The sequence below is a fragment of the Oryctolagus cuniculus genome, chromosome 21 (genome assembly GCF_964237555.1).
Source record: "Oryctolagus cuniculus chromosome 21, mOryCun1.1, whole genome shotgun sequence".
Classification (NCBI taxonomy): domain Eukaryota; kingdom Metazoa; phylum Chordata; class Mammalia; order Lagomorpha; family Leporidae; genus Oryctolagus; species Oryctolagus cuniculus.
This window is the reverse complement of record NC_091452.1, coordinates 25,834,210-25,856,635: the sequence shown is the minus strand read 5'-3', so window position 1 is coordinate 25,856,635 and position 22,426 is coordinate 25,834,210. Positions and strand designations below refer to the sequence as shown.

General features: G+C 49.4%; 1 long non-coding RNA gene and 1 pseudogene across 1 annotated transcript in view; both read right to left on the bottom strand.

Annotated features, from left to right (window-relative positions):
• Positions 1-21,981, bottom strand: part of LOC127488352 (uncharacterized) — a 100,505-nt gene extending 78,524 nt beyond the window's left edge. The window contains exons 1-3 of the long non-coding RNA XR_011385165.1: positions 17,626-21,981; positions 14,112-14,222; positions 13,350-13,539 (exon numbers count right to left, since the gene is read on the bottom strand). This is a non-coding gene — a long non-coding RNA (uncharacterized lncRNA). The remainder of the gene's footprint in view (positions 1-13,349; positions 13,540-14,111; positions 14,223-17,625) is intronic.
• LOC100352624 (non-metastatic cells 1, protein (NM23A) expressed in pseudogene) lies at positions 799-1,216 on the bottom strand (annotated as a pseudogene).
• Positions 21,982-22,426: the final 445 nt, after the last annotated feature.

Here is a 22,426-nt window from a genome sequence, read left to right as displayed (position 1 = left end):
ACTTGGGTCATCGTCTGATGCTCTCCCAGGCAGGGGAGCAGGGAGCTGGATGGAAAGTAGAGCAGCCAGGACATAAGCCAGCAGCTTACCCCGCCATGCTGCAACACTGGGCCCTGGAGCTCTACTCTAAGATCACTGCAGGCTGGAGGGGGGACCCTGTCACCTTTCATGTCCTCTGTCCTCGCTGTGTGCAGTGTCTGTGCCTAACAGGGGATGGGTTTTGGGAAATCATTAGGGTGCGGTAAGGGGGATGTAGCAATGAAAAATGACAATGGGGAATTTAGGCCAGACTATAATTAAAGTAAGATATATCTTTTTTTCTTTTTAGTTACTTTCTCAAGATGACATGAGACATGCTTACATTTGTAGGAACTCCCAGGCAGACCTGTACCTTGAGTGCCATCCTGCATAAAATCCATGCAGCGTTAATAGAAATTTTCTTTTGGATGAAATACTTTAATCTGATGAGAGCACATGACACTGTACAAGGGACACTCACAGCTCCAAGAGTTTCCCTCCAGACTATAAGGAAATTCTGGAAGTGACCAGGTTTGCTACAGTCCAGTCCCACCTCCTGTCTCGTAGATCCAGCCCTGAGCACAACGCTTGTATCCACCCAGTCCCACCTCCTGTCTCGTAGATCCAGCCCTGAGCACAACACTTGTATCCACCCAGTCCCACCTCCTGTCTCGTAGATCCAGCCCTGAGCACAACACTTGTATCCACCCAGTCCCACCTCCTGTCTCGTAGATCCAGCCCTGAGCACAACGCTTGTATCCACCCAGTCCCACCTCCTGTCTCGTAGATCCAGCCCTGAGCACAACTCTTGTATCCACCCATTCTTTGGGCTGAAACCATGAGCTAATATCCTTCTTTGCATTCTCCCAGTGATGTTCCTGCCAACCTGGCTGCACAAGTCCCCACAGGTGGTGCCTGGCTTGGAGTCTAGAGTCTTCCTCGGCCCGTCTTCACCACATTCAGTTCCTCCCACACCATGGCGACCCAGGGCCCTGAGTGCATGCATTTCACCGGGTGGGCAAATAACTGCTGGTCCTTCACGTCACTGTAGTGACCCTGGAGGAGGTGTCGGACGCCTGCATTAATTTCAGACTGACAAGGCAGAATCCCTTCTGCTCCAGACATTTGGTGGTCTCTTCCACAAGCACCCCCCGGCCCTCATGGGGCTGGATGGTGATGAAGGTATTCTCTGTGTTGGTTATAGTCCCCTCCAACTAATTAACAGAGGTCCTTAATCTGACCCAGTTGGGAACAAAATCCATACACAAACTCGTATACGCTGAACAAATTCCTGAAACAAAAAGATTAAAGGGAGCTGGTTGGCGGTTGTGTCTCCACAACCCAGATTATGAATTGACGTTAGCATTTCCTGCCTGCTCTGCCCATGCACCATCTTTGTCTTTAACCTTTTGTTGTTGTTCCCCTAAATTAATGCTGCTTGGATTTCCATCTTGTTTAGAAATAAAATCACCTGGACACAGCAGGGAGTGGGGGCGGCCGTGTTGTGGGTGGCACAGTGGCTGCCAGGCTCTGCTGCCTCTACTCCTCTTAGACTCAAGTTTGCCTCACTGAGAGCACACTGGCTGAAGTTATTGTGTGTGTGTGTAGGTGTGCATGTGTGCAAGTGTCTGTATATGCGCATATGTGCCAAGTGTGCATGTGTGCAACTGTGTGTGAATGTGTGCATGTATGAGTGTGTGTTTTGACATGTCTACCAGATCTCATGCAGTTCAATGTACCAGGCAATACCAGGATAAGACAAGTTAGATCGTTTGCCTTCCTTTCCCTCCCCGAGTCCTGACCCAGTGGATGCCAGCGCCAACAGGCTCATGGATAGGGTGCTTGGTCATTGGGAAAGCCGCTGTGGTTGGCTCAGCAGGTGGGGACAAGGGAAGGTTTCACTTCTTCACAATCTGAATGACATCCTCATCCTCCAACCTGTGGTCTTTACCCACTTTTTGAGGACTAATGTTTCACTGGGAGACCCCAAACCAGAGCACATTTCAATTGTTTGATTAGATTTTTGTGCCACTTCATGGAGAAATCCTCCACCATCATCCCAGAAAGGCAGCACCATTGGGGACCCATAATCTGGTAGCTGGTTCACTCCCCTAATGGCTGGGCCAGGCTGAAGCCAAGAGCTGGGAGCTTCTTCTGGGTCTCCCACATGAATGGCAGGGGTCCAAATACTTGGGCCATCTTCTGCTGCTTTCCCAGGCACATCAGAAGGGAGCTGGATCAGAAGAGGAGCAGCTGGGACTCGAACTGGAGCCCATATGGTATGCCAGCATCACAGGCAGCAGCTTTTCCCAATACGCCACAGTGCTGGCCCCCAATTTGAAGATTGTAGTGGGCTGTATTTTGAGGTTGAAGAATCAAGCAATGGGGGCTGGCATCTGACACAATGGTGACAAGGCCCACATTCCATATCCTAGTGCCTGGGTTTGAGTCCTGGCTCTGCTTCTGGCCAGTGCACACCTGGGATGCAGCAGGTGATGGCTCCAGTACTTGAGGCCTTGCCACCAACACAAGAGAGCTAAATCGAGTTCTGGGTCCCTTGGCTTTGGCCTAGCACACCCAGCACTGGCTGTTGCAGGCATCTGAAGAATGAACCCAGTGGATGGAAATGCCTGTTTTACCTTTTGCATAAAACATTTTTTTAACAAAAAAGAAGCAACACTTCATTCCATAATACAGAATAAGTGTCCCAATAAGCTGAGCAGATGTTGGGCCATCACCCATCACCTCCCAGGATGCATTAGCAGGGAGCTGAATCGGAAGTGGAAGAGCCGGAACTCTGAGTCTCTGATATGGGATGCAGGTGTCCCGAGTAGCAGCTTAACCTGCTGTGCCATAACACACACCCCCCCCCCCCGATTCCATTATCTAGAAAGTTTTTTAAGTACCCTGCTGTGTCTCTAGGCATAATTTAATTACTTCTCACTTTCTCCCCTGGATCTGGGGTTGTGTCTCTGCTCCTCTCGCAGGCTCCTCTGCTTCCCACCTCCTGCAGTGGAAGGCTTCAGTTTCCACCTCAGGCTGAGGAAAGGGGGATAGGGTCCCCCCACTGTGCCTCCACCTAACCTCTCCTTCCCATCCCACTTCCCTCCCCTTAAACAAATTCTTGAGAGCAGCTTGTGTTCCTAGGGGCTCAGGGTTTCCCTTTTTCTTTTTCTCTGTCCCTGCCATTTCCCTTTGGTGTTTATCTGAAAGGCGTCTGGAGGTCCCAGAGGGCCTGGGCTGTGAGCAGTGGCCTCCTTTTCCCAGTTGTCCTGGTCACCTTCAGAGGGTCTGGGGTCTCCTTCCAAGAGGGCAGTGGTGGCACATTCTGATTTTACAACATTCGGTTGTGTCCAAAAAAAAAAAAATAGTGCTGAATTTAGTTTTAAATCTAATTGTCTCGTGAACCAGACCAGGATGTCATCCATTCTAGGAAACAGGAGGAGAGCCAAGCAGTGAGCTCTGTAAGCACGAACCAGGAAACAGAACAATGGAGAAAAAGCGGATTGGTGAACCTCGGGTCCCTCTGGGACTTACTGCAGTGACTCAGGTAGGCTGGAACCTCCTGTTTTCAGGAAAAACCTGAGGGATTCATCTGTTTCCTTAAAGTTTGATGATGTGGTGTTGAGCGTGAGTGACTCCATTTTGATTTGGTCTGGTCCATTGGGGCCTAGCACAGGCTCTCAGTCTGAAGCAATGGCTTTAACAATTTTGAGGAAGCTCTTAGCATGTTGAGAGGCAGCGGTTCATAGCATGTTGACAGGAGCAGCTGTCTGGAACACCCACACACCCTGGCCAGGTTGTCCAAACTATGAGCAGTGAGACTCCCTCAGGCGTCACAGCAGAGTGGAATGAAGCACTCCTCCCCACTCCCTTGTTCACCCAACAGAAAGGCTCGGGCCTCCAGGGATGTCCCTTAAAGCCACGTTCCAGCCTCTGCTCTGTGTGGCTGTCATGAGAGGGAGCATCCCTTCCCCATGCTATCCATTGATCCCTGCAGCATGTCGGAGACCAGAGCCCGGGTCTCTGACAGGGACACCCCCCAAGAGGAGAGCCCGATTAGGCTGATCACTTACAGGACCTCAAGAGAGGGAAGTCACATGAGCAGCCGTTGACTCCTTGGCTAGACAGGTGGAACTCAAACTCCTCTGTTTGAGGAAGCCCTGCACCTTCCCCTTGGAAACTCAGCCAATTACCTTAAACTCCCCCTCCTCCCAGGAAGACTAGATGCACAGATCCAGCCTGCAGTGACTGGACTGTTCTGGTAGGGTGCTGGCTGGGGACTTAGGGCCCTTGTTGACATAGACTATGGCACTGATAAGCCAGAGGAGACCCCTGCAGGGTCCTGCAGCTGCTGAGGTTGCAAGTCCAGGGCAGCCAACAGCAGGTGCATACAAAGGAGCGGCAGCCAGGGAGCAAGTGTGCCAACAGCGCTGGGGCTCCCCGTAGCCGTGGCCAGGAGTGGGCCCAGGGCCCCATCCACCATGAAGCAGCCTCCTGGCTCACAGTGCTGGCTGTCCCCATTGTTCTGGGGATTTTCAGTTCTGGGGCTGACTGAGTGATCGCAGAAGAAGTCAGTGTTGTGGACAGGAGAATCACTTACCTGCATTTCTCAAGACAAAGGGGCACACTACACTCCCCTGGGCCACACGGAGAAGCAGCAGGTTTGGTCAGAGGCAGAAAGGAGTGAGGGAAGGGCCAACTCAGAGCCTGTCTGGGAGTTCCCGTGGCAAAGGCCGGGCAGGGCAGGGCCACAGCTGGGGACTGGCTGGCTGGAATGCTGCGGGTGGGCTGTGTGGCATCAGGGCTGCCCCCAGTTGTCTCTGCTGGGGAGGTTGAGGGTGGGGGAAGTACTGGCCTGGTAAAAGTTAGGTGAGGAAGGTGGCTGGAGGGTTGGCCTCAGGCTTGGTTGGAGGGCTTGAAATAGGATTTGGGGCAACCACTAAAGCTGTGTCACAGGGGAACCAGAAGCAACTTTGGCTGCCAGGGTGCCCTGTGATTGCGTGACACACACACACCATCTGTGAGAACATAGAACATAGGAGGGAACCACCCCTCCCCACCCTGACCCAGTCCCAGGGGCCATGTGTGCCTCAGCCACATGTCAGTTCAGCACAAAACAACAGCGTCCAGGGAGGAAAGCATGGAGAATAATGAGCACCATGCAAACAGTGCCTTGCACCATGGACCTCCGTGGGTTTGGCCTGCCCACACCTCCTTGGCATCGCTTTAGGGAGCTGTCCTTCCCAGCTCTCGGCCTGTGAGACTCACACCAGGCTGAGAGGCTGCTCAAGCCTAGGACTCCGATGTGGTCATGTGACTTGAGCTGGGCCAATGAAAATACCCCACTGGCTTGGCCACAGTGATTGGTTCAGGAGCAGCTTGTGATACCAGCTGGTCCAATGAGAGCCTTCCCCAGGACTTGTACTAGAATTTACTGGGAACGTAGTAGCAGGTGTGCCTTCTCTGGGTTTGCCAGACTGTCATCCTAAACTGGGGACTGCGAGGGGGCATCTGGTGTGGGGAGTGGTGAGCCAGTCTGAGAATGAGGCCCCCATAGAGAAGCGTGCAGGCAGGAGGAAAGAAACTGAGTTTGGACATAACTGCCTTAGATCCTGGATCCTGTGGTGCTGTCAGCTCTGGACTTTGCAGTGCCATGGGCCAATACTTTCCCTTTCAGATAAAGCAAAAAAAAAAATTCAAGGTGCAAAGCATGCAGCATGGTGTGCTATTGTTTGTGTAGAAGAGAAGGGGGAAATAATGTTTGCATGTATTGGCTTGAACATGAATTTAATCTTTCCTGCAGGGGACTGGTGTTGAGGTACAGCAGATAAAGCCACTTCCAGGGACACCTGCACCCCACATCAGAGTCCTGGTTCAGGTCCAGCTACTCCACTTCCCATGGAGCTTCCTGCTAATGCATGTTGGGAGGCAGCAGGTGGTGGCTCACGTCCTTGAGTACCTGCCACCCACGTGCGGGACCCAGGTAGAGTTCCTGGCTGTCTGGCTTCAGCCTGGCTCAGTCCCGAGTGCTGCAGCCATTTGAGGAGTGAACCAGCAGATGGGAAATAAATCAATCTCTCTCTCTCTCTCTCTCTCTCTCTCTCCCTCTCTCTGCCACTCTGCCTTTAACATAAATAAATAGATAAGTCTTTTTAAAATGAAACTAAAAATCATGAGTCCCTGTTGGGAATAAGAACTGGGAAAGGAAAGGAAACAGTTCTAGAAAGACTAGTGTTTTTTTTTTTTTTTTGTAACATTTGAACATGTGAGAATGTTATCTATTCACAATAATAAATATAAATTGTAAAAAAAATTACAAAAAACCTAGAAGTTGTAATGGTATGTTATAAACTTCAGGAAGAGCAAATCCTATTACAGCAAACAACTGAATTTTCAAAGCCCTCTCCAGTAGGATAAGTATGTTTACACTCCTAGCCACTCTGGAGCTGAGTAAACAAAGAGCACTGCCGAGAGACTAGAAGGTAGAGACAGATCTTAAATAAACTTTCTATCACACGTCCTCTGTCTTTGTGATGTTTGCTGAGAAGATGCAAGAAGCTGTCTCTGATTTTCCGGGGGTGATTGTGAAGGTACTCCCAGCATGCTCAGTGGTATCCTCCAGGAATCTGTGTTTCCAGCTAGGAAAGGGTGGGTGTCAGTAACTCATTGTTACCCTCAAATAACCAGGACAAACCAAAAAATCAGGATAAATGACACACATGGTATTTTTTTAAAGTTGTATTTATTTATTTATTTGAGAGGCAGAGTTATAAATGGAGAGAGAGAGAGAGAGAGATTGATTGATTCCAGCTTCCAGCTACTGGTTCACTCCCCAAATGGCCAAAATGGCTGGAACTGGGCTGATCCGAAGCCAGGAGCCAGGAGCTTCATCCAGGTCTCCCACACGGGTGCAGGGGCCCCAGGACTTGGGCCATCTTCCACTGCTTTCCCAGGCCAAAGCAGAGAGCGGGATCAGAAGTGGAGCAGCTGGGACTCAAACCAGCGCCCATATGGGATGCTGGTACTGGAGATGGAGGCTTTACCTGCTATTCCACAGTGCCAGCCCCACACATGGTATCAGAGAGCAGCAGTAGCTGAGAAGGAGACACCCATCCTCAGTGAGGTGGCCTTGCTGGTCTTTTGCAGCCCGAGTGCCTTTGTCAAGGCTGAAGATTGGACTTGGCTTACACTTGACCTTTCTTCTGTTATTTGAGAGGCAGAGAAACAGAGGTAGAGAGACAGAAACAGAAAGAGTGCCGCCAACTCTGGTTTTCCCCCCATAGGCCTGCAACAGCCAGGGCTCAGCTAGAGCTGAAATTCTGCAGTGCAATCCAGGTCTCCCATGTGGGTGGCAGGAATCCAATCATCTGAGCTGTCACCGCTGCCTCCCAGAGTCTGCAATAGCAGGAAGCTGGAGTCAGGACCTGGGGCCGGGTATCCAACCCAAGCACTCCAATGTGGGATGTGGGTGTCTTAACACCTGGGCTCCATGCCTGTCCCTACATTAAACCTTTGATGGCCACTCAGGCTGTTGTTACAGGCTAAAATCTACAGGAACCCCAGACAGAGGTCTTGTCTGCCCCATTGTATATTTGCTGAGTGCTGGGGTAGAGCCAGGACAGGGGCTGCAAAGGTAGAGGGAGATCTCCCACAGCAAAGAGAGACCTCGCCTTCAAGATGAAAGAAACCAGGTGGCTCAAGTCCAACTGGAACTGTGACTCACGCTGCTCAGCTCAATTTCCAATTGGATTGAGGCACCATCCCTTTAAGTAACACTGTGTAACAGAGACGGAGGAAGAAGTTCTGGGGGAAGACATGATTAACCTTCCACCTTGTATATATAAGGTGAGTATACTTCAGAACATTCAGAGAAAAAAAGGGGATTTAAGGGGCCAGCAATGTGTTGTAGTACAGTACGAATCTTGGCCACTCAGCTAATCCAGCTCCCTGCTAAAGCACCTGGGAAGGCAGCAGTTGATGGCCCACGTGTTTGGGCCCCTGTCACTTATATTTAAGACCAAGATGGAGTTCCTGGCTCCCAGCTTCAACCTGGCCCAGCCTTGACTGTTGTGGGTGTATGGAAAGTGAACCAATGGATGGAAGATTTTTCTATTTCTCTCTATTTCTCTCTCTCTCTCTCTCTCTCTCTCTCTCTCTCTCTCTGCCTTTCAAATAAATAAATCTTTGTAAAAATAAAATGTCAAGGCTGGCATTATGGCATAGCAGGTAAAGCCAATGCCTGTGATTCTGGTATCCTATAAGGGCTCGGGTTCAAGTCCCAGCTGCTCCACTTCCAAACCAGCTCCCTGCTGATGTCCTGGGAAAGCAGTGGAACATGGCCCAATTGCTTGGGCCCCTGCCACTCACATGGGAGACCCAGATGGAGTTCCTGGCTCCTGGCTTTGGCCCGGCTCAGACCCAGCTGTTGTGGCCATTTGGAGAATGAATCAGCAAATGGACTCTCGGACTCTATGACTCTCCTTCTCTGTAACTCTGACTTTCTATCACATGGGTGTCAGGGGCCCAAGCACTTGGGCTGTCCTCTGTTGCTTTCCCAGGTGCACTAGCAGGGAGCTGGATCAGAAACAGAGCAGCCAGCACTCGAACTCATGCTTCAAAATGGGATGCCGCCATCACAAGCGGCTGCATAACCTGCTGTGCCACAATGCCAGTTCCCTTCACCAAGAGTTTTACTGTGTTAAAGCAAGCAGGGGGGATGATAGAAAAATGCTGACAGCCCATTTCAACTGAGAATTGGAATATATCTTTTAAAAAAGTGAACATTCACGAGCTGACAGATCCATTGTGAATAAAGCATTCAGATGAGCTGAGCTCAGATGGGACAGAGCAGAGGCAAGCGCTGAGTGAGGTGAGGAGAGGACAGTAAAACAAAAACAAAAACAGAAACAAAAAAAGATCCAAAGCAAGGTATGAAAGAAGAGCAGTGTCAGCTACAGAGCTTTGTTTAATGTCTCCTTAGAATATAACATTTATTCAAGAGATTATCCATCTGATCTTAGAATGTTTGTTGTGGGAAAAAAAGGGAGTTGGCTTAAGTTATGTAAAGAAACTCATTGTGTAAATCATATTGTGGATATTCCTGTTAGGCCCTTAGATCTTGTTTCCTTGATGGCAAGGGATATAAAGTGACTTCCAGAGGGCTGGGATCTAAATACCATCCTCACTTCACAATTCCGAATTCCAGCTTCCACACTTGAAAAGTAGAGCTGGCAGGACATGCCGCATAGGTTTAGGATGACGACGACGTGACTGAGATCCTTAGCATTAACTCCTGGTGCCAAGTAGGTGTATGTTTTTATCATGAGCTTTCCACATTATAGGAGTCATCAGAGGAGGATGAGGTTATGGGCTCCCAATAAATGAGCTCGGAGGAGAATGGCCCAAGTCCTTGGGCCCCTGCCGCCCAAGTGGATGGAGCTCCTGGCTCCTGCTTTGGAGCTGGCTCAGATCAGGCTGTTGCGGCCATGTGGGAAGAGAATCAATGGCAGGAAGATTTCTCTCTCTTTCTCTGTTGCTCTGCCTTTCAAATAAATAAATATACATACATATATATTTTAAAAAGTAAATAAGATAATGGACGTACAGCTTGCAGGAAAGTCCTTGTCCACGGGGGCTGCGATGGTGATTATGACACAAATCTCTGTTTACCAACTGAGGTGTGCCATGAACAGACTTCTGTCTATCTGTACATAACAAGTTACGGTTCGCAGTCTGTTAGAGAGTCAGACTAATCTCGTGAATGTAGGGGCTTCTCTCCGTGTTCTAGGCCTCATGTTCTGCAGAGGCGTGGGCTGGAGGGACACCAGTCTGTGGTCCTCTCTCACAGGTCACAGCAAAGCATCGCCCTTGTGCTCCTGTGATCTTCGAGTTGCGGACGTTCCCCCTCCACTTCTGGTCACTTCCGCTTGGGGCTGTGGGACTCTTCCTGCTGCCTCAGTGCCACACAAGGGCAGGAGACTGCTGGTGGCAATGCCAGCTTAGACACCGTGGGCAGCAGGGCCATCTCCCAGGATCCTGCTGCTCCTGGGAGGCTGTCCAGGAATCTGAGCCCCCTCACCATTGCTCTCATATGTCAATTCCTCCTTTCTCTGGGTGGTCTCCCTAGAGAGCCCTACTTCTTCACAGGCTTAGTGTCTGGAGAGACTGTACCTTTGCACCATTTTCTCTCTCTGCTGCTTCGTCTCTCAGCTGAGCCAACAGATATGGAACTTGCCTCAGTGGATGGTGAGGAGGGGAAGGGAGAAAATGAAGACATTATCAGGTCATTGGTCTGACTCAGATGGAATTCCTAGCACCAGGATAGCCTGTAGGCCTTGCGAGATGCACCCCACAATTGCCCTGGCTCTTTCCTGGGGAACAGCTTTCCAATCACAGCACAGCGAGGTGTTTAGGGGCACAAAGCTGCCGGAGCAGCTGTGACCCACAAATCCTGGTACTGGAGAGGATAGAGCCGTGGACGGGGGGGGGGGGGGGCAGAGATGTCATGCGCAGTGTCCATGAGTTCTTGGCTGAGGCCTGGGATGCACATATGTGGGGGAGGGAGACTATCTGAGGCTCCCCAGAGGGAGGAGGCCTCCGTAGGGACAAAGCAGATGGCAGAAGTCAAGTGCATGGCAGAATCCAGAGCCTCCGTGAGGAATCCTCCATGGGGACCATTAAATAACCTGAAGTTCCCAGATATGTAAGGAAACAGGAAAATCCGATTTACAGTGAAACCAAGGACTCAATAGAAACTGCCATCAAGATGTTTCACACGTTGGGTTTAGCAAAGGCTTTAAGGAAATGCTAGTAAATTCAAAATGCAGAGGAAAGTACATTCAAAGATTTAAAAGACAACATGTTCTCAATGAGAGAACTCATGGGAAACCAAGCTAATATAGACATTTTACTTAAGTATCATAGAGAAATTCTGGAACTATAAAGTAAAAACTAAAACAAATAGGATGGGCCTGACAGCCCATGAAAGAGAAAGCACTGGGGAAAAAAAGATTCAGGCTGACTTTTTGGTGTGGTGGGTAAAGCCACCACCTGCAATGCCAGCATCCCATATGGGTGCTGGCTACAGTCCTGGCTGTTCTGTTTCTGATCCAGGGAAAGCATCAAAAGATGACCCAAGTGCCTGGGCCCCTACTACCCATGTAGGAGACCCAGATGAAGCTTCTGGCTTTGACTTGGTGCAGCCCTGGCCATTGTAGCCATCAAGAGAATGAACCAGTGAATGAAAGATCTCTTTCTCTCTCTCCATCTCTCTGACTTCAAAAATAAATTTAAAAATCTTTGAAAGAAAAAAAAAGTTAACTTAAAGACAGAAAAACAGGAGCTGGAGCTGTAGCGTAGTGGGTAAAGCTGCCACCTGCAGTGCCAGTATCCCATATAGATGACAGTTTGAGTCCCGGCTGCTCCACTTTTTTTTTTTAAAGATTTATTTATTTTTCACTTGAGAGTCAGAGTTACACAGAGAGGAGAGGCAGAGAGAGGGAAAGAGAGGTCTTCCATCTGATGGTTCACTCCCCAATTGGCCGCAACGGCTAGAACTGTGCCGATCTGAAGGCTGTAACTGGAGGACATCAAGTTGAGTGAAATAAGCTGAACACAGAAAAATACCGCATGTTCTCTGCTACATGCAGTTGCTAAAATTTAGAACAAAAATTGGAAGTGCAGCACTAGGGACTTGAAGCAGTGCCTATAGGGCATGCCGGCACTGCAGGTGACAGCTTTACCTGCTTTACCACAGCACTGGACCCACAAACTTTAGTTTAAATCTGTGTCACAGTGAAGAATTAGACACTACTACAGTTTTAATGATTCTGTGACTTTAAAAATTTAGGAGCGAATTTGAGAACCTTTTCATTTGATGATCATTTACAGCCCTTGCCTACACTCCTGCTCAGCTACAGTCTTTTCACTCTGTACTTGCTGAACTCTTCACTTGGTGCAGCACTAAGCCTTTGGCACAATGGAAACCAAGAATGCTACCTCAAAACAAAAACAAACTCAAACACCTACAGGGGTTAGATAAAATAGATACACAATACGCACCTAAATCAAGATACGTAAGTGTTTGAGGGCCTAGCACAGGTGGGTTAAAGCTGTGGCCTTCAGTGCCAGCATCCCATATGGGTGCTGGTTTGAGTCCTGGCTGCTCCACTTCCGATCCAGCTCTCTGCTAAGGCCCGGGAAGGCAGTGGAGGATGGCCCAAGTGTTGGGACTCTGCACCCCTGTGGGAGACTCGAAAGACGCTTTACTGCTTTACCACAGCACTGGCCCACAAACTTTGTTTTAAATCTCTGTCACAGTTAAGAATTAGACACTACTACAGTTTTAATGATGCTGTGACTTTTAAAATTTATGAATGAATTTGAAACCCTTTTAATTTGATGGTCACTTACAGCCCTTGCCTACACTCCTGCTCAGCTATGGGCTTTTCACTCTGTACTTGTTGAACTCTTCACTTGGTGCAGCACTAAGCCTTCGACCACAATGGGAACCAAGAATGCTACCTCAAAAACAAACTATTGATAAACTAAAAAAAAAATTTTCAAGTAAAAAATAAAAGTGTAACGATGACCACCCAACCACACCAGCACCCACATTAACCAGCTTTCATCACTAGGACACCACAGCTGGACAACCACAAAGGCCAACTTCCTCAACCTCAAGTCACTCCATCTTCTGCGTTCTAAAACCCAGTAACAATTTCTACCTTAAAACCACCCATCCTTCACATCATTCTACACACCCGCCCAACTGGAAGGCACCCAAAACCCCAACACGTGACCCCCAAGTTACAGGACACCCTTCAGTAGCCACGCAGTTATACAAACCAACACCGCAACAACACTGCAAGAACACGCCCTAAATATGAATACTATTCACCTAAAAACCATCGCACAAGACGTAACATGATCCCCCCCCAAAACTTCCCCAACGATAAGCCCAAAGCATGACAAACAGAAGCTTTGGAAGGAAACCTTACACAGTACACACACACACACACACACACACACACAATCTTCATGAAAACACAGCGCAGGTCATAATTCTCACGTGGAATTTAACCATGACCAACAACAACAACAAAAACTCCTCCCTCTATTCCAACTCCAGGAACTCGCCGCCCCGGCAGCACCCGCAGCAGGACACCCAGCAGACCAGCCGCCCCCCAAGCAGCACCGAGTCCCCGACACGCACACTCCCAGCGTCCTGGAGGCTTCCTCCCGGCTCCCACCCCCGGGAGAGCGTCCCGGGCCTCCGGTCACGACCCCCACCCCGCGACGCCCCCTCAGACGCTGACCACAGGACTCACCGGGCCTCAGGGGCAGCGCGGGGATGGCGACGTGCAGCACCGGGCACCAGGGACCAGGGACGTTCTGCAGGCGGGAGGCGGACCCGCCCGGCACCTGGAGCCCTCGTGTCCCTGTGCCGGCCCTTTCTTCCCTCGGGGCTCTCCACAGCGTCTTCCGGTCCTGAAGGTCAAGCCTGGCGCGCTGGACATCCTGCAGGCGACAACCCTCCGTCTCAGAACATAACCACAGCAACAAGGCTGCCGCAGCCCCCGGGCAGCGCATTTATAGCCCCGCTATTCAAATGAGGGCTCCTGAGAGGTTCACTTCCATTGCGTACCGTGGAAGGCACCAACCAACCAATCAGAAAGGAATGCTGGCGACTGCGCAAAGGCGGCCAGCCCTGGGGGCGGTCCTCAAGCTGCTCAGGGGCTGCTGAGCATCCTGAGGTGGGGCGGGTTGTTCTCTGCGCCTGCGCAGTGATGCGGGGCAGCGGGAGCACGGCACCACAGCTCCCTGCCTGAAGAGGGCGCTCCTGCGACCCGGCGGCTGCCGGCCCAGGAAGCCCGAGTGTCCCGCCCCTTCCGGCTGCCCCAGAAGCCCAGCGCTGACAGCAGTGGCTACCTGCCCTGGCAGGCAGGTCCCCATATCTCCTCCAGGTTCCCGGCACCGGGGCTCGGCAAGCACCCTCCCCCACCTGACCTCTGTCCTCCCAGGCTCTGGTTGGCCTTGCCTTTTGGACTGGACCCTCGCCAGATCCCGGCGGCGGCCTGCAGTCCGCTCACCAGTGCCTCTGCTTGCACAGCTGGTGCCGGGCTGGGGCTACCTCGGTGCAGGCGACTCCCTGATCAGCGGGGGCCGGGACTCCAGTGCGTGGAAGATCTCTGTTTCTCGTCCTGTCAAGTAAAAATAAATAATGGAGCATGTTTTAAAGGTAGCCGGACGAAAAAAGAAATTTGGAGACGTGAATGGACTGAAAGCCGCTTTTTCCAGGCTGAGAGACTGAGATCCCTGCTCAGGAGGTTTTGCCCTGGGCTGGATCAGACCGGAAGGCCGGGCCGTAGGGGCCACTGGACCAAGGAGGATGTGTGCTGCGGAGAGCAGCCCTGGGTGCCACACTGGGCCCAGAGTCCCTGCCACGAGTGCTCCTGGGGATGCTTTGTGCAGCTTAAATCTGAACAGTTGTTCTTTGCACATAAGCCTTTGCCAGCATAATGGAATACATTTGTTTTAAAATGTACCAGTGGATTTCTACAATCAGAAGGGGGCCCACAGAGTCACCTGCAAGGGAGACGCCATGAGACTGACTGGCTTCACCCTCACTCTCCTGACGAGGCCACTGAACTTAAACTTGTCCTGGGGAGGCCATCTCAGGACCTCACAGAAGCAGAGTTTGCAACGGTGAGGACATGCCAGGCCTGAGACGCCTGCACTCTCTTGGGTCAATCAGAGGATTGAAAAACTCTTGAGTGAGATAATGAATGGGCATCTCAATAAATGTGTCAAAAAAAAAAAAAGAGTCTTGTATTCCGCAGTCCTCTGAATAGCCCCTCCGTCTCCCTGGCTGCTCAGGTCAAAATCTCAGGTGCCATCCCTGCCGCCTTCCTTTCCATCTTGTCCCGCCTCTCACCAGATCCTGTTGGCTGTGCCTCCCAAAGGTATCCGGGATCCCAGCTCTCGCCACCATCTCCATGGCAACCCAGACCTAACCCGGCCTGTGCTCTTCTCAGGAGCAGGTGGGCCCTTCCTGGTCCCCTGCTTGGTCACAGGAGCTGGAGTGCTCTCTCCAGGCTCCCCTTGGGGGATGCCATGCCTTTGTCTAAAGCCTCCAATGATGTCCCACCACGTCCAACACAATCAGACCTCAACGCCCCCACCCCCAGCCCGGCCCAGCGGCTCTATCTCCTTGGTCTTTTCCCTCCGGTCATCGCGGCCATCTTCCCACACCTCCAGCCTGCCCTTCTGTTTCTGGCTGGGGTCTTCCCCCTTGCCCATCTGTCTGCTTGGGGCTTCCCCAGATCTTGGTATTTCTGTCTTGCCCTTCAGGTTTCAGATTCAAGGTCACTTCTTTGGAGAGGTCTTTTCCCACCTCCTTAGTTAATGGGAATGCAATCCAGGTCTCCCGCGTGGCTGGCAGGGACCCAGGTGTTGGAGCCATCACCTGCTGCCTCTCGGGGTGCACATTAGCAGGAGGCTGGCATCGCGAGCAGAGCCAGGACTTGGGACGAGGCACTCTGAAACGGGAGGTAGTGTCGCACGTGGCATTTCAACCACTGCACCAGAGCCCTTTCCCTGTCTTCTCTCCCAAACAGCACCACACGACTGTCAGAAACCTCAACCTCCTCAGCGGTGTTGTCTGTCCCCTCCACCTCCATTACCTGCACCTCTACTCTGTGAGAGCGAGGACCGGTCTTGGGCCTGACTCAGGGGCACGGATGGCAGAGGAGACAGAGGACACAGTGCGAGGTCAAGACGTTCATGGAAAATGGAAGTAAAGGATACGCTTATGTTGGTACCCCAAATATTGAAATTCAGGCATAGTTTTTCATGAACCTTTTGAAAGCCCCTTGTATATAGGCAAGCACGTCGAGGTAGGACCTGAAGGCAGGACTCACTTACTGAAGGCAAAGGGCAGAAGCCAGATGAGGAGCCCCCGGCCATAGCAGGGGAGAGGCCTGGAGAGTTCTCCGGCCTTAGGTGTGGTGGCAGGAAGCCCTCGACCAGACTCTGCCCCCAGCATTTTCCCTGGTGCTGGGCTCCCAGACCCTGAGGCCGGCATCGTGCCTGGGAGGCAAAATCCCCTGACTCCTGCTCCACTTGCCCACGTGCCTTCCAGCGGAGCAGAGCAGCAGCTCTGGCGTCCTCGGGGCGCATGCCTGGCTACAGTGAATCCCGCTGAGAGGGCGCAGCAGGAGCAGGGGTCCTGCTCCAGCCAGTTGGTCTAGAGAAGGCAGGCGGGGGAGGGGGGATGTTTTTATGCCAAGGGCCATTTGGGTAATTGTTCTTTTTTTTTTTTTTGACAGGCAGAGTGGACAGTGAGAGAGAGAGACAGAGAGAAAGGTCTTCCTTTGCCGTTGGTTCACCCTCCAATGGCCGCCGCGGCCGGCGCGCTGCGGCCGGCACACCGCGCTGATCCGATGGCAGGAGCCAGGAGCCAGGTGCTTTTCCTGGTCTCCCATGGGGTGCAGGGCCCAAGCACCTGGGCCATCCTCCACTGCACTCCCTGGCCAGAGCAGAGAGCTGGCCTGGAAGAGGGGCAACCGGGACAGAATCCGGCGCCCTGACCGGGACTAGAACCCGGTGTGCCGGCGCCGCTAGGCGGAGGATTAGCCTAGTGAGCCGCGGCGCCGGCCGCCATTTGGGTAATTGTAACATCATTTGCAAGCCACACAAAATCACAAAATTCTGTGGATGTATTGAGTTTTGAGTCTCGCCTGTGGTTGCCCTGGCAGGGCTTTACATGGCTTGCGGGCTGAACGTTCTCCACCCCTGCTCTGGAGAACGGAGCCCCTGAGATGAGTCTGGAAGAAAGCACTGGCCAGGTGTGGGGGAGCAAACAGATATTTCTGGCAAAGCAAACGGTCCATGCAAACGATGGGGTGGGGAGTGGCTGGAGAAGGACCTCAGAACTACAGGTTGTTTGGAGCAGCTGGGACCTGGCACGGAGAGGCCAAGGCCCACAGGTAGGCAGCGCTAGGTCACAGCGTCCTTCAGCACCGCGCAGGGACCTGGGGAAGGCTCTGCTGCTCTGCGCTGTTTCGCAAAAGAAGGTTTAAGACTCAAACATTTGTTTTTGGGCAAATTGTGCTTTCGAAGTCTTAAGGATGCAGTGATCAAACCATTAACTGGGATTTCATTTGAACTTCAGTGTGGCTGAAAGGGATGCTCAAACTAATCATCACCTCAGGAGGGGAGGTGGGAGGAGGCTGTTTCTGTGCAGGATGAAGTCTCTGAGCACAATGCATCCATGAGCAACAGAAGGAAATCTTCCTACAGCCAAATATGAGTGAGTGAGGGAGAATCAGGGCCATTTTGCACCATCCGAGGCATGGGTGAGCGTGGATTACATCATAAAGGCAGGACAGCGAATGAGAGTTCTCCCTTCCCCTCCATGCACAAGAGGGAGCTTGGACCAGGTTTGCCATCGAGGAGGAAATAATCTCTCAGGGAGCAAACGACCCCACAGTGGGAACTCCGGAAGCGCAAGACACCCTCCTAGGGCGACTCCTGCAAAGCCTATGCCAGTGTGAAAGCAAAGCCCCTCCCACCACCCCATGTGGTGGCCGTGCCGACACCCACCTTCTCATTGACTCTCTTGCAAAAGATGGCAAGTAGGAAGATGGCAGTAATGGGTGGCGTCAAGTAACTCCTGACTGCCTGCTTGTATTCATAGAGTGTTTCGCTCTGGAGCGTGTTCATAATAGGGACCCAGACAATGGTGACAGCAAACAAGATTATAACAAAAAACCTGTGAATTGAAATCAACATCAATGAGAGTTGGATAGGTTCTTTTCCCTGCCAAAAAATATCTACAAACCCATAAATGATTGACTCAATGTTCCTTCACTTAGATTCAGGTGCCCATTTATGAGTGTGAGGGCAGAGCAGCCAGGGGTGACCTTAAACACAGATGGATGTCACAGGGCTGCGGACAAACGTCATTGATGATGATGACTTCTTCTTCTACTTCTGTTTTAAAATACTTGCTGATTTATTTTCAAGACAGAGAGAAATAAAGATGGAGAGAGAGAGAGAGAGAGAGAGAGAGAAAGACAGAGACAGAGCAAGCTCCCATAGGCCAGTTCACTCCCTAAATGCCTGTGACGGTTGGGGGCCAAAGCTCAGAGTATGGAACTCAGCCCAGGTCTCCCACGTGGGTGGCAGGAACCCAGGTACTTGAGCCATCGCCTGTTGCCTGTTACCTCCCAGGGTGTATATTCACAGGAAACTGGGATCAGGAGCTGGAGCCAGGAGTTGAACTGCGGCACTCTGATGTGGCACAGGGACATTCTACCTGGCATCTTGTTAGTATGCCAACTGCCCACTTCTCAACTTCTGAGTATCTATTTGTTTGTTACTGCATAATGGATACATTTTCACCAAATTTGGAGGCTACAGTTAGGGCCGTTAATCTTAAGATATAGAGTACATGGCATATACTAATTTCTTGATGAATATCACATTTGCAAACATTTCAGAGAGATTACTATGGCACATGGTTTTAAAGACTTCAATAAGTTGAGGTGGATATTAAGGCACAGTGGCTTAAGCTACTGCTTATGACTCCTACATCCCATATTGGAGTATGTGATCTGAGTTCCAGCTACTCCATTTTTGCTCCAGCTTCCTGCTAGTGCACACCCCTGAAGGCAGATGATGGCTCAAGTACTTGGGTGCTTGCCACCCACATGGGAGACCTGGATGGGGTTCTGGGCTCCTGGTTTTGGCTTGGCCCAGCCTCCGATGTTGTGGGCATCTGAGGACAGAACCAGCAGATGGAAGCTCCCCCCACCACCCTTCTTTCTCTTTCACTCTGCCTTTTAAGTAGATGAAAAAATAAACATTAAAAATATTTAAGCTAGTTAAATCCAGACAATGTTGGTGAAAATTTTAAGGAACTAAGGGGAATGCTACAAATGCTCATTACTTTTTCTAAATAATTAATGTTAACGCAATCAATAGAAACTGATTCCAAGTTGCCTCACACACATTTCAATGGGCAAAGGACTCCAATGCAGCTATTACAGCTATATTAAAGGTCTAATAGGAAATGATAGCTATCATTGAATAGATGAGACATCATGACAGAAAACTGGAAACCGTAAAATATTTTAAAAGATCCAAATTTCCAACATTAAATCCCAGTTCATTAGTGGAACTGAAAAATTCACTGGTTGGCCACACCCATGGTTAGGAAATTGGCAGAAGAGACAGCCAATAAACACAAAGGCAGAACTAAACTCAAAACCACAGAAAAAAATTATTGATAAACAGAGCCTTCGTGATCTGTGGATTGATATCAAATGGCTAATATACATATCAATAGAATCACAAAGAAAGAGAATGGAATAGAAAAGTAGGCAAAGTAATAATTGCATAAATTTTATGACAACTATTAATTTATAGATTTGAGAGGCTCAGCAAAACCCAAGCAGGAGATACACACATGCATACAACACACACAACACTGTGACACTGTTGAAAAAAGAAGAGAAAATGCTGAAAACCAAAAGAACAAAATATATTATGTAAGAGGGCAGCAATATGAATCATGGCTAATTTCTTATCACAAACAAGAGAGTGGAAGAGAATAAAATAGCATCTTAAAACTAGTAGAGGCCAACGCTGCAGCTCAATAGGCTAATCCTCCGCCTGTGGTTCTGGCACACCAGGTTCTAGTCCCGGTGGGGGCGCCGGATTCTGTCCCGGTTGCTCCTCTTCCTGTCCAGCTCTCTGCTATGGCCCGGGAGTGCAGTGGAGGATAGCCCAAGTGCTTGGGCTCAAAACACTAAAAATAAACTACCGTATGACCCAGAAATCCCACTTCTGGGTATATATCCAAAGGAAATGAATTCAGCATCTCAGAGAAATACTTACATCATGTCCATTCCAGGATCATTTACAATAGCAAAGTGTCCATCGAGGGATGAATGGATAAAGAAGATACGACACATACAAAAACAATACATAATCAATAATATCCATAAGGCTGAATGTTATTCAGATAAAGAAAAGAAGGAATCTTGCCATTTTTAATAGAATGGATGACTCTGGAGGACACTATACAAAGTGAAATAAGCCAGACCTGCATATGTGAAATCTTAAAAAAGTCAAGTTTATAGAAGCAGAGAGTAGAATGGTAGCTGCCAGGGCTAGGGGCGGGGAACGCAGATGTGGGAAGATGATGATCAAAGGGTACAAACTCTCAGGAACCAGATGATCAAATTTTGGAGAATTTAATGTAGATCATGGTGACTGTAATTAAGAATATTTGAGGTGGGGGGATAAGGCTGTGGCATAGCGGGTAAAGCCAGCATCGCTTATGGGCACCAGTTCAAGTTCCAGCTGCTTTGCTTCCAATACAGCTCATTGCTAATGCATCTGGGTAAAGCAACAGAGGACGGCCCAAGTCCTTGGGCACCTGCACCCACACAGGAGACCCAGATGAAAATCCTGGCTCCTGGCTTCAGCCTGGCCCAATTGCAGACATTTGGGGAGTAAACCAGCAGATGGAAGATTTCTCTTTCTTTCTCTAGGAGACAGCATTGTGGTCTGCCACCTGTCACACTGGCATCCCATACATGTACCAGTTCATGTCCCAGCTGGTCCATTTCCCACCCAGCTCCTTGCTAATGGTCTGAGAAAAGCAGTGAAAGACAGTCTAAGCATTTGAGCCTTTGTCACCCCTGTGGGAGAACTGGATGAAGCTCCTGGCTGCTGGCTTCAGGCTGGCCCGAACCTGACTGTTATGGTCATTTGGGAGTGAACCAATACAGAATCAATCAATCAAACAATCAATCAATCAATCTCTCTCTCTCTCTGCCTCTCTGTAGTTCCAGAGAGAGAGAGGGAGAGAGAGTTCTTCCATCCACTGGTTCACTCCCCAGATGGCTGCAATGGTCAGGGCTGAGCCAGGCCGATACCAAGAGCCTCATCCAGGTCTCCCCATAGGTGGCAGGGACCCAAACACTTGGGCCATCTTCTGCTGACTTTCTCAGGCCGTTAGCCGGGAGCTGGATCAGAAGTAGAGCAGCTGGGACACGAATTGGCACCCATATGGGATTCCAGCATCATAAGTGGCAGCTTTTACACTCTATACCACAAGCCAGCCTCAAGAATAGATCTTAAATGTCTTCACTACACAAACACATAAGTAACTATGTTTGGTGATGGATATCTGAATTAATTTGATAATGGTAATATTTACACAAGGTATACATGTATGTTACCATCACACTACACCTTGAATGGATATAATTTTTACTTGACAACTATACCTCAATAATGCTAGAAGAAAAAATTTTAATAAAGTTTGTTGACTCAGCCAACTCACTTCTCAGGTGATAACCTAATTCTAAATTATAGAAGCCCTGGTTGTTACAGCCGTCTGGAGCGTAAACCAGCAGATAACTCTCTTTTTCTCTTCCTTCTCTCTCTCTCTCTCTCTGTTACTCTCGATTTCAAATAAATAAAAATAAATAAATCTTTAAAAAATTCAAAGGGACTTGTACAAGATCTTTTTACTGCAAGCATATTTGTAACAGCAAAAACAAAATATGACTGCTCATCTGTGGATAAATGAATACCCATAATACATACTCCCACAGAGAAGTTCAAAATAATATGGTTGGTCTATGGGAACTGGTGTAAAAAGAAGTTCAAAACTATTAAGTGAAAAAAAATTTGGACAAGGGCTGGCAATGCGGAACAGAGGGCTTAGGGCACCACTTGCAATGCCACTATCCCACATCAGAGTACCAGTTAGAGTCACAGCTGCTCCCTCTCTGATCCAGCTTCCTGCTAAAGTGCCTGGGAAGGCAGCAGATGATGGCCCAGGTACTTGGGCCCCTGGAAACTTTGTGAGAGGCCAGGACAACTTTCCTGGCTCCTGGCTGCCACTTAGCTATTTTGGCCAATTGAGCAGTAACCAGCAGATGAAAGATCTGTTTTTTCTTTCGAATCAATAAATCATTTTAAAAAAATCTGAAGAACAACATCATGTTTCCTATTTATGAAAAATAAAGCCATACATTTTGATATATGAGTGCATGTATATTTAAATGTATAGAATAAAATACATAAAATGGGGTAGAATCTCATTGTCTAATAGAAACATAGTATCAGCCACAAATGCAATTTAAATTCTCTAATAATCACATACAATGTAAAAAAAGAAAAGCAAAACTAATTTATTTGATTTAATCCAATATATGACCATAATACTATAAAAATATTAAAAACTTAGCAAGCTTGCATTCTTTTTATTTATTCTAAGCCTCAAAGTCCAGAGTGCATTTTACATTTACATTACATTTCAACTCAAACTACCCGCATTTTAACTGTTTGATAACCACACATGGTAATGGTTACCATTATTGGA